This window comes from Macrotis lagotis, chromosome 6, assembly GCF_037893015.1.
Source record: "Macrotis lagotis isolate mMagLag1 chromosome 6, bilby.v1.9.chrom.fasta, whole genome shotgun sequence".
NCBI lineage: Eukaryota > Metazoa > Chordata > Mammalia > Peramelemorphia > Peramelidae > Macrotis > Macrotis lagotis.
Genome location: NC_133663.1, coordinates 193,776,331 through 193,789,036, shown reverse-complemented (window position 1 = coordinate 193,789,036; position 12,706 = coordinate 193,776,331). Strand labels below are relative to the sequence as shown.

The 12,706-nt window shown below is 35.6% G+C and overlaps 1 long non-coding RNA gene across 2 annotated transcripts in view; it reads right to left on the bottom strand.

Moving 5' to 3' along the window:
* Positions 1–494: 494 nt before the first annotated feature.
* The window catches only part of LOC141491342 (uncharacterized), a 78,535-nt gene continuing 66,323 nt past the window's right edge, over positions 495–12,706 (bottom strand). The window contains exons 3-4 of one of the 2 annotated variants that reach the window (XR_012469566.1): positions 9,654–9,870; positions 495–6,605 (exon numbers count right to left, since the gene is read on the bottom strand). This is a non-coding gene — a long non-coding RNA (uncharacterized LOC141491342). Of the gene's footprint in view, positions 9,871–12,706 lie in introns of both variants that reach the window. The other variant, XR_012469565.1, reaches the window with a different exon arrangement.

Below are 12,706 nucleotides of genomic sequence, written 5' to 3'. Positions count from 1 at the left end.
AAAATGAAAAGTGATATGATTAAATTTGTAAGCAGGTTAACCTCAAAAGAAAGAAAAGTTGAATTCAAGTCCAAACAAAGGTGGTATGATATAGAATGTGGGACCTAGAATCATAAAATCTAAGTTCAAATCTAGTCACAGACAGTAGCTGTGTTACCCAGGGCAAATGAACTTGGTTGCAGTTTCCTGGCAACTGACTCTAGTATCTTTACCCAGAAAATACCCCAAAAGGGGTCATGAAGAATCAGAAATGACTAAAAATAACTAAACATCAACTTTGGCATATACATACCAGCTAAGAATTCACATGTGAGTCATTTAATTTCTTAGTGCCCCCCCCCAAAAAAAGAAGGAACATCAGTGGAAGCAGTTGTATCACAAGCAAGTTAGAAAAATATAAAATATTTTTATTTTTTTAGGGGATTTTTGCAAGGCAAATGGGGTTAAGTGGCTTGCCCAAGGCCACACGGCTAGGTAATTATTAAGTGTCTGAGACTGGATTTGAACCCAGGTACTCCTGACTCCAAGGCCGGTGCTTTATCCACTACGCCACCTAGCCTCCCCGAAAAATATAAAATAAAATACAATTATTGTTGTTTAGTCATTTTCAGTTGTGTCTGACTCTCCATGACCTTATGTGGGGGTTTCTTGACAAAGATACTGGAGTGATTTGTCATTTCCTTCTCTAACAAATTTTACAGATGAGGAAACTGAGGCAAACAGGGTTTGCCTTTCCTAGGGTCATATAGCTAACAAGTGTCTGAGGCCAGCTACATCATACTGCCTTAGAATTATAAAAATAAGAAATATGCATTATATTATTAAGTTAATGGGCAAACAGTCCTCTGGAAATGGTCAAGCATTAATTACCCTGACAGCCTTGGAAAATAGAATATTGGGGGGGGTGAGGAATAGCAAGTAATAAGGAGAAAAACAAAGAGGGAAACAAGGGGAGGATTTATCCCAAGGGTTACTACACTCTGCTGATTGAGATGGAATCGAGTACTCTAACAATCTACCAGATCTGAGGAAAGATTGACATTTAGAATATTTTTCTTGTTAACATTCTTAGCAAGAAGAATAAGCCACTCATCAAAATCCAGAGGGGAAATACCTAGCAATGAAAAACAATGAATTTTAAATATTTATGAGCTGATTTATACATATCTAGAACAAAAATAAATAAATAAATAGAGGGGTTTTGTTTTGCTTTTTTAAAAAAATAAGACTATGCATTGCATTACCTGTCTCTAAGGGCAGTGTAAAAGTACTCTAAGGAAAAACTTCTGGGAGTAACTCATGTAAAAAGGGAAAATTTGAGTATGATAATTCAAAAGTAGAACCCTATATTTGGAGCCAGAGTTCAAATTTCAGTCCTATAGATTAGCTTGCCTGTATGATTTTGAACAAGTCATTTGACCTCTGAAGGCTTCAATTTCTTCATCTTGAAGGGGAGTGATTGTACTACATGAATACCCTTCCAGCTCAAAATCTATGCTCATGTTATTCCATTATTTAATAGTCTTACCCTTTGGAAACAAATAGCAGCTTTCATGAATTATAACAATTCTATTATCTATTTGTCATTCTAACAACCTTAAAAATTCAAATTCCATTTTCCTCAAGAAAAAATTTAAGGAGACTCTTTCCAACATAAGCCTCCAGCCCAGTACCTCCAGGAATGTCTTTGCTTTGAATCCTTAGGGAAATATCTCCTCTCTTTTCATTAACACCTCACCCCAGGCTGCAAAAATTACAAGATGAAGCCTCATTCTATGCCTTAAACCAGTGATTACCCAGATACTTGAAATAAGTAACTCCTATATTTACTAATGACACATTTCTACACCTTCTCTAAGGTCTTAGAATGTTTCTTTTTTTAAATTAATAACAACATCTATAAGAAATGATAAATATGAGAATTCAAAGAGAAAGGTAGATATTTGAACTTAATCAGAGTAAAGTAGACAAACCATTAAGATATTATATGCAATGACTTTAATAATGCTGACAGAAAAATTATTTGTAAAAATGATAAAAAGATTCAGAACTCCATAAGTAAAAATAATAATCAACAATGACTCCAGAAAAGAGATTCAGTTTCCTCATCTATAAAAGGGGGATGATAATTTTCACTACCTTGCTTTCATTAGAAAAGTTGGGGTACTATGTGAATGGAATGTTGGCATGGTCAGTGGATTTTTTTATTTTGTTACAAGAGACGATTTATTGTGCAAGTCTTGCTAAGAAGGTGTGAAAAATATTTTGATATCAATGTAAAACAAAAGGTAGCATCAAAAAAGTCTTTTAAAATAAATATGGACACAAATAAAAATTAAAGCAAATATTGCACAAGACTGGTTCCCTCTTAGTTGTTTCATCTGGAAAATAAAGGTGATGATTTCACCAGATGGCTTCTAACTTACTGAGTTCAAATTCAGTCTCAGACTCTTAGAAGCTGTGTGAACCTAGTCAAGTTACTTAACATTGTTTGTCTCAGTTTCCTCATCTATCAAAAGAGCCGAAGAAGGAAATGTCAGACTACTCTAGTATCTTTGCCAAGAAACTCCAAAATAGAGTCATAAAGTGTCAGATATGACTGAAACAACTCAACAATAATGTGCCTTCAAGAACCTTAAAGAAGAGGTGTCAAGCCCAACAAGGTAAGCCATATTGCAATACTACCTACAGAACATTAAAAGGTAATTGGGAAATATTTAACAAAAGAAATAAAAAATTAATGAATGTAGATACCTGGTCTGCAGGAATCTTATGTGTGATTTATTTGAGGTTGATAGTATAAACCTGGAGGAATAAGTTCCTTGGATTTGGAAATATCTGAGTTCAAGTACAAACTATATCTTAAGTTAATTCTCTGACTATAAGCACAACCTCTCCATAACCACAGGGAGTGCTCTCAGGTTATAAATAAAAGATGACTTCTTGATCTGCACAGGTGAAGGGAGTTTCCATACCAAAACTTTATACTGATAAAAGAGTAATGGAGAGGAAGGAATTGGTCACACATATTATTTCTAACAATGCTAGGATCACATTATATCACAATCATCATCTGCAGTTGGTTCAAAGGTCTGGGATATATTCCATTCAGATTTATTGAATCTGAAGATTTACTGATGAGTAAAGGTGACCAACAATGCAAGGAAGGTTCATATCTTTCCCTTTAGCTACTGTATATAATCAGGACCTAGAAGTACAAATTCTAAGTCTATGACAAACAGTTCATAGATTTGGAGTTGAAGACGACCTTATAGAACATCTAGTTCAACACTCATTTCCCAGATGAGTAAACTGAGGCCCCTAAGAATCAGGTGTCTGATCCAAGGTTATCCAGCTGACATAGGATTTGAACTCAGGGTAATAAGAAGTTAAATCTCCTGACTGTTTTTTCCATGCCAGCTTCCATTTGCTAGCCACTTTATTTCTGGCAAATGTGTGGAGGAGGGAAGGAGAAGCATCTGAGCATATACTTAGTATGTCCATTGAACAACCTGACACTGTCTTACTTGTCCCATCCCTAATTGCAAATGAAGGAATTTTTCCTAACAGCTATTGCAGCTTCAGAGTGAATTGTCCATTTGAGAATAGGGAAGTTCCTAGGACCTCAGAAGAATCTTCCACCTGATATGCCACCTGGTAGATGGCAGTTTCAATGCAAGAGTATTTGGTGCCTAAGAGAATATTTGACATATGGTCACAACTTCTGGGCTAGAGCCATTGAACAGTTTAATTTCTCAGGACTCCAACTTTCTCATCCAGGAAATCCTGAACTAGCTCTAAAACACTATGAGTCAGAAATTCTAAAATACTCTATGTGTGCTAAGAAGTATGATATTGGAAAGAGTGTTCAATAAATTTGGAATAAAAAGACCTGGGATTGAACACTATCTGTCACTTATTAGCTGTGTGTCCTTGGGCATAACTCCTTTAACCTCATGGAGCCTGGGTTTTCTTTTCTGTTGTGGTTGTGCAGCCTTCATTCTTGAAGAGGACTAATGGTATCACTAGGGAATTGGATTTAAATGACACGGAGCTGTGCAAAGTCACTCTCTCCTCCAGAGTTATTGGAGTCCAGTGACAAAACAAAAGTTAAGAAAACTGACAAAAGCTCCTCACAGGTCTGTCCTGAGTATCCAATGACATAAAAGATGGAAACTCCAAAAGCAATACTTAAATGTGAGTTCTTATTTTCATTATGCTCTTATTCCTCTGATTCAAACAATTCTCAGAAAACTTGGAAGAGATGGTATATGTATGTCTGTGTGTTTGAAAGAATGTTAGATTTAGAATCAGAAGACTTGTTAAAATTCTGCCTCTTTGATGTACCTGTGTAAGTCAGGTTAGGTATCTAACCTTTGGGAAGCAGTTTCCTTATCTGTAAAATGATAAGGTTGCTTTCTGATTTAAAATTATGACCCTAGGCTCAATCAAATACTAATCATTTGTTCACACCTATGCTAGAGACTGGGAATAATATAGACACTAAAGTAAAATAGATCCTAAAGGGGAAGACAAGACACACATAAATATAGACAAAATATATATAAGGCAAACTAAGATGTAGGGAGGTATGAGCAGATAATGGGACCAGGAAAAACCTCTTGTAAAAGATGGGACTTGAGCTGTCTCAAAGGAAAACTAGGATTCTGGTAGGCAGAGATAAAAAGGGAGTACATACCAGGCAAGGGAGACATGAAGGCATGGAGGTGGTAGATGGAGTGTTGTTTGTGAACAACAATAAGGTCAACTTTATTGGATTGTAGAGATTGCATAGAAAATGCCAGAGAGGGGTGGCTAGGTGGTGCAGTGGATAAAGCGCCAGCCCTGGAGTCAGGAGTACCCGGGTTCAAATCCGGGTTCAAATTACCTAGCCGTGTGGCCTTGGGCAAGCCACTTAACCTCATTGCCTTGCAAAAAAAAAACTAAAAAAATGCCAGAGGAGTTCATTATATTTGATCCTAGAATTAATAGATTTAATAGAATTAACAAGAACTCATTAGAGTTTGCTAAATAAGGAACTGACATGGGCAATCCTGTTGTACATTAGGGAAAAAAGTAATTTTATTTATCATATGAAGAATGAATTGAAGTGGAGAAAGATTTGAGTCTGAGATATTAATTAGAATGTTATTATAACTAAGGGGGGAAAATGATGAAGATCTGAATTGGGTTGACCACATGAGTGGAAAGAAAGGGACAAGTGAAGTAGATATTGTAGAGTTAGGAACAGCAAGATAGGAGCAGCTAGGTGGCACAGTGGATAGAACATGAGCTCTGCAGTCAGGAGGACCTGAATTCAAATGTGATCTCAAACACTTAATAATTACCAGTGAGACCTTGGGCAAATCACTTAACCCCATTGCCTTGCAAAAACAAAAACAAAAAAGAGTAGGACTATGCTGAAAAGTATTTAATAACAAACTCTCCTAAAATATATCTGCAAGAACAACAAGATACAGGAATTGATAAGGATAAATGAGATGATGACTGAGGATGAGGAGTCCAGGATGATGGCAAGGTTGTATACTTATCTTGTTGACTCGGAAGGATTCGTTTAATTCACCTAATCCTCTCAGTCTTCCCTGTACAAACTGGGCATATGAGAACTAACTGAATTGTTTCACTTTATAGATAAGGAAACTCCATTCATGCAAGCCTTCTCAATATCCACTGTGTATCAGTTTATTCAGATGACATTATTATGTATTTATATATATTATAAATAAATATGTTGTATGTTTATGTAAAATATATGTGATTATATATAGCACATTATAATATGGTTTCATACAAAATCATCACATTATAGTTATATAAATATATGTATATATGCATATATATATATATACATTTGCTCACATGACTCCCTTCCCATCTCATTTCTGGCATGCTCTTCCTTCTTTTCTCAGTCAAATCAAAACAGTATAATGAACTAGAAAGGGAATTAGATTTGAAACCCATAGACTTGTATTCAAATGATGGTTTTGCCCCTTAGTAGTTACATGACATTTTTTAAGTTTCAATTTTCTCATCCATATAATAAAAAGGTGGGATTAAAGTATCTCTAAAATCACTTCAGACTCAATATATATTACTCTATAATCCTTCTATTCTTCCAGGGCCAGATTAAGCACCACCATCTATAGTATTCCAGAAATACTCTGACCTCCAGTAATCACTCCATTCTCTCACTTTCTGTACCACTTAAAATCTATTTCCCACCATTTAACAATTAATAATAAGAACTTACTAAGTGCAAATCAATGTAGTAAAAGCACAAAAATGTAATACTCCCTATTCCCAAGTGCCTTGCATCAAACCTCAGACATTTGACACTTACTGTCTGTGTGACCTCAGACAAGTCACTTAATCCTGCTTGCTTCACATCCAGGGTCATCTCCAATCATTCTGATTCATATCTGGTCACTGGACCAGATGGTTCTGAAGGAGAAAGTGAGGCTGTGACTTAGCACAGCACCCCCATCACTCAAATCCAATTCATGTGCTTGTCATGGCACCCACTGATATCATGGTCTTTGAGAACGAAGGACAATCATTGTCATCAGCAAAGGAAGCTATGAATTCTAAGGGGAAAATTAAGAGAGGTGACATTTGTATTTCATAAGGGAATACTGGTCAAAAAATACACAGGAGATAGAATGCTGTGTGAAGAAAGAGCTAAGAGGTCAGTCTGGCTGAAACAAAAAGTGTCTACTAGGAAGTAATGAGCAGTTAACCTGTAAATTTAGACTGAATATTATGAGGTTCTCCCATCCATCCTAACCTTGTCACCTCAATTAATATTAATTAATTAATTATTCATATAAATAAATAATTAACACTAGTTAGCATTGTTCTTATACTAATACTAATATATCACTTAAAAGTTTTCCAAATGATTTATATGTGATATCTCATCTATTGCAACAAAGTGAGGTAAGAACAATTATCCCTATTTTATAGATAAGGAAGCTGAAGCTAAGTGAAATTCAGTAACCTACCAAAAGTCACAAGGCTAGTAAATACCTATAGCAGAATGTGAAGTCAGATCTCACTGATACCAAGTCCAGAATTCTCTCCACTGTGTCACCTCACTACCTTCACAATTAAATCCCAAATTCTTTGAGGGTAAGGACTCTGTCTTTAGATTCTTCTGTGTCCTGCACAGATAGGTCAAGGTCTCAGTAGCTAAGTGTCCATTGTCTGAAATTGAAGCTTGATTAGTTAGTTTAAGGCTATATCTATATGAAAAGGAATCTCTTGGTTCAGTCTAACAATCAGAGTGATGATAGTCAAACTACCTAATTGCTTTATTCATTCAAAACAATCCAATCAGTAACCTTGCATTCAAAAAAAAAAAAGCCTCAAGTCTTTGCCTAGAATTACAGAGGAAGCCAGTCTGACAGAGTCTGCATGAGGGCTCCCCTCCACCCACTGGGATGCCTTCCTGGTGATGTTTATTCTGTGCCACAGCACCTGAGCTACCGAAATAGAAATGTCTCCACATTTTATGTTTGGGGTTCCAGCATTTTGTGGAACGATGCATGTGTCTGTCAAAAATCTGGGGAATGCATGGCCTTTCATTCCTCCCAGAATCGTGCCATTTTCCAAGAAAAGCTAAATAGCTCATTCATGTTTCACCCTCTGTTCTTCCAGGCTGGTTTCCTGATTTTTTTTAATGAAGACTGTTTTTAACATACGCTGCTGTAAATGAAGAGTGTTTTTAACTTATACAGCTCCAGAAACTGATATGGAATAATATTCATGAGTGACTTATTAAATGAAGGATACCATCCTTATTTCATCTAGCACAGATTTTTTAAAAGTCTGTATGAATGACATCCATTCACTGGATCAGGGAGCCAAATTCCCCCAGAGTGTAACTCAAATCCACATGAAATCACTGAATGCTGTTCCGGGAGGATTTGGGGTAGGGGTGGGGGTGGGGATAGGAGAGTAATTAATGAGGACCAGGAGGTAACAAAGCTGTTAAAAGGGATTTTTTTCATCCCTTTTATCATCAAGAATGATGGGGAATTTCCCATTCCAAGGGCACTTTGCACAGGAAGCCCTGGTGTGGCCTAAACACAGACTGGAGTCTCAGAGGAGAAAGTTACTGGGCAACCTGAAAAACTCAAACATAGCAGTAAATCACCTTGACCTGATAGTATGCACCTGAGACTTCTGGAAGGAAACAAACTGAGAGGTAGTGGAGGTACCGACAAGGATATAAACTAAAACTCCAAACACAATGAAAGTTCAATAAAATCTGAAACCTCAGCCTTCCATCTTTCAAACAGAGGTAGGGGAGTCCAAAAATTGCTGAACAATCAAACCACAGCTCTTCCTAAATGAACCATTCAATATATTCTAATATTTATTCATGCTCAAACAGCATGAGACATTAATTTGCATAATCTGATGTCAGTCCAATGTAACTTTTTATAAGTCAAATGATATTCCTTTAAATCTTTAAAGGTCCTTGAAAATGCCAGGCACTAATACTCAATATCTAGTATTTCAAAAGACAAAAATGTTTCCTTCAAGTAGCTTACATTATATAGGAAGTGACAACATATTTGCATATATAAGATACACACACATAAAAAAAACCAAGATAATTTTCAGGATTGATCAGTAATACTCTCAAGTAGAAAGTACCTCTTGAGTTGAGTTTTGAAAGAAAGTAAAGATTTCAAAAGGGAGTATATTCCAGTCATGGAGATTGTTGCTGTTCATCTTTCATTCTCAAAGATAACCAAAGACATCCTAAGGGTGATATCTTTACATGCACATGAATTGGATTTAAGAGAGGCACAACTACACTAATTATCAACAGTCTTACTCTCACTTCTAGAGTTATTGGAGTCAAGTGGCAAGACAAAGATCAAGATGGAGGTGATGGCACTGTCCAGATATGGAGAACAGACTGCTCAAAAATATAAATACAGGAGATTGGAATAAAGAGACCAGTTTGGCATTACCATAGTGTGCATGAACAGAAGTAATGCATAATAAGGCTTGAATGAAAGATTGGAGCTAAGCTGTGATGGGTTTCCAAAATAACAATTTTTAATATTGAGAAAGGTAACACAAAAAGCTAATAATTGCTCATCTTTATATAAGGCTTTTCAGTTTAAGGATACTTAACTTACAACAACCCTTAAAGATAGGGCAACAATTAGTATTCTCATTTTATTAATGAAGGAACTGGGGTGCAAAAAAGTTTTAAGTGAGCAGTCCAAGATCACAAAGTTAATACTTGAGTTCCAACAAATGTTGGAGCTGAAGAAATTTCAAGTCATCTCACAATACATTATGCTTTCTGCATTCTAGCAGGCCTTTCACCTAAATGTGCTGAAATTTCCTTAAAACTCTATACAAGATTCTAGCAGGTCAGTATAAGATACTCAGGTAAAGGACCTGAAGTTTAATGCTGATTCTAATCTCTTAAGTGTGCTGCCTGAAGGTTTCCTCATCTGTAGAGGGGTCTGGACTAAAGGTGTCTTTTGACTCCAAGTCTATAATTCTATGATCTATGATTCCCAGATAGCTGTTAAAGAAAAGGGAGAAAAACTCATTTCCTACAGTAAAATTCAGTCAGGTAAAAGTATCAGAATGAATATCCTTACCTTGTAAATAACAAAGGATCCAGAAAGCTGAAAAATAAGTGCATTGGTTTCTAGTACATGACTGTTACTCTGTTCTCTTATTTATCCATTTTATAGCATGTTTCTGGTTTCCCTCCAGTTCTAGATAGAGGCCACATGGTGATGGAAACAAGTAGAAATGGGAATTTTAAGAGATTCAGTTCTTCTGTGTAAGTGATAGTACTCATTTCTGTCAAGTCTAAGAGAGATGAAAAGACAGATGAGGTTAGATATGACTCCTAATTATACAAGTGTCATAGGAAATGTAGCAACATTTCAGCTAAGAAAAAAATTGGAATTGCTATTTCATTGTATATAATTTTCTGTGGACGGTGATATGTATATTGATGAGCAATGGAGACAAAAAGAGGTGATTGTCACCTGGAGTTTAAATCTATCTTTAAAAAAATATGTGATATTTTGGGGAATCTGTGTAACTGCATTGGAAATTTTTATGGAAGTATCTTGGATTCCTAAATTTTAGAATCAGAAATAATTTTGGCATAATTATAAATTAATGATATAATAATAATAATATAGCACTTCCTCTCATAAGAACCCTGCGAAGCAGATCATTCAGGTATAGCCCCTTATTTGAAAGGATATTGGGCAGCTAGGCACAAGTTCCAAGAGTCCTGGAACCTGGAAGATTCATCTTCCTGACTTCAAATCTTGTTTACATGTACTAGTTGTGTGACCCTGGGCAAATCACTTAGTCTTCCATTTCCTCATCTATAAAATGAACTGGAGAAAGAAATGACAAACTGCTACAGTATCTTTGCCAAGAAAATGCCAAATGAAGTCAGGAAGAATTGAACACAACTGGAAAAAAAAACAACTAAACAAGTGAAGATCAGAGAGTTTAAGTGATTTTATTCACAGTTATCTAGCTAACAAGTGTTCTAACAAGTTAGTTCTAATTTTGTAACTGGCATTCTTTCCACTATCCCACACTGCCTCTCAAATAACAGAGCTTAAACAGGTAATATCAAACTCACTGCATACACATGAACACGTGTCTAGATTAGAGAATATGTATATACTAGAATAGTTTCTGAGCTCTCCCAATACATGAGTAAATCACTATGTTTTGTCTTTTCACCTTATTTAAGCTTGAGATCTTTTTTTAAAATTTGTTGTGGACAGTAAGCAATGAAGAGGTACTTGTTTTGAAGAGGCACTGTCAGTGATTTCTTCTTTCTAAGGAAATGGAACACTTCAAGTATGATAGCTCACTTGTTTTTATTATTTTTATTATTTTATTTTTAATTTATTATCATTTATTTTTATTTTATTACTAAACTATTACTTTATTTATTATTATATTTTATTATTTCTTACCACCATTCTCAACTCCATGAAAGATGTCACATGGCATGCTTATTTTTAAGAAAGCAGATGTGGATTAATTTTACTTTGAGATTTCTGTGTCCCTTGTGCCAGAGGGGCACCCTCCTGACCTGGAAGGACCTACATAGTCCTTGGGGACTTCTCATATCTCTAGTTCATTGTCTTTATACAATTGGTCATAGAAAGATATTTCCTAAGTGTAGGCATCTTATAAGCACACATACTCCTCAACCACAAAGCTATATTTATTTACTTTTTTTACCTAAAATTTTTTACTTAGATCTCATCAAGTGACCATGCCAAACACTCCCAGGAAAATAAACCTCTCCCAGAAGCTTGCAGTCTTTGTAACTTAAAGTACTGTCCTGGGAAGGAATCTTTTTGGAGGTAATCAAGACTTGTTCCCCCATAATGAATTTTCCTTCTATGACCCTTAATCTTATACCTCATATTGAATCCCCCTATGTGCATACATGTTGTTCCAGATATATCCAAATAAATATATTCTACTACTTCAGTGGCTCAGTCTTTTAAGGTTATATTTTTTTAAATAACATTTTGTTGGGACAGCTAGGTGGCACAGTAGATAGTGCACTGGTCCTAGAGTCAGGAGGACCTGAGTTCAAATTTGACCTCAGATAATAATTACCTAGCTATGTGATCTTGGGCAAATCACTTAACCCCATTGCCTTGCCAAAAAAAAATTTTGCTGTTCAGTCTTAAATTTAGTTGTTTCAATTTCTTTAATTTAATGAATAGAAGTAATTTTTTTGAGCATTTGATAAACATTCACCTTAAAACATTAAAAATGCAACTCTGGATGCATACTTCAATGAAACGTACAGTGAACACTTATAGTCTAAGTCAGGGATAGGGAACCTTGTTTCTTCCAGTGACCATTTGGACATTTACAACATCATTTGTGGGCCATACAAAATTATTAACAAAAAATAGTCTGCTATTTTTGGTCAAAATTTAATTAATTCTTCTCTAAATAGCTCCCTGATTTACTGCCCCTGCAATTGCCTTGGCAGTGTCAGATCAAATGATTTCACTGGCATTATACAGCCTATGGGCCAGAAGTTTTCTTCCTTTGGTCTAGATGGTAAACCTCTTACTTGATTTTTACATTTTACACTCTCGGATATCATGAGAATAAAACTCGGTCTGTCTCATCGCTCCCACTCCTCCCAGAGGTGCTTAATAAATTACCAGGAGGTGCTTAATTAAAAAAAAGTCTCTGGGAGATTGAGAGGGTCAGAATCAGTTTCTAATTCTGGGAAAGAAGAAAAATTTTAGTCTTTGCTACATTTGTTTTGGAAGATTTGTCCTGAAAAACTGGATAACTCCTGGCAGGTTATAAAAACAGATCTGGTCATCATTGTACTAGACTTTCCAATCAATTCATTGATAAGAATTTATTTAATTGAAAATTTTCTTTGTTCCTAGTACAATTTTAAACAAGTATAAGCCATGGTCATCATCTTCAAAGATCTGAGAATCTAATATTCCAGTTAATCAAATTTTTATTTTCAAGCCTCACTTTTATTTAGCACCTTAAATACATAATAAGTCCTACAAGAATGAGCAGGGGCATCTAGGTGGCATAATGGATAGAGCACCGGCCCTGGAGTCAGGAGTACCTGAGTTCAAATATGGCCTCAGACACTTAATAATTACCTAGA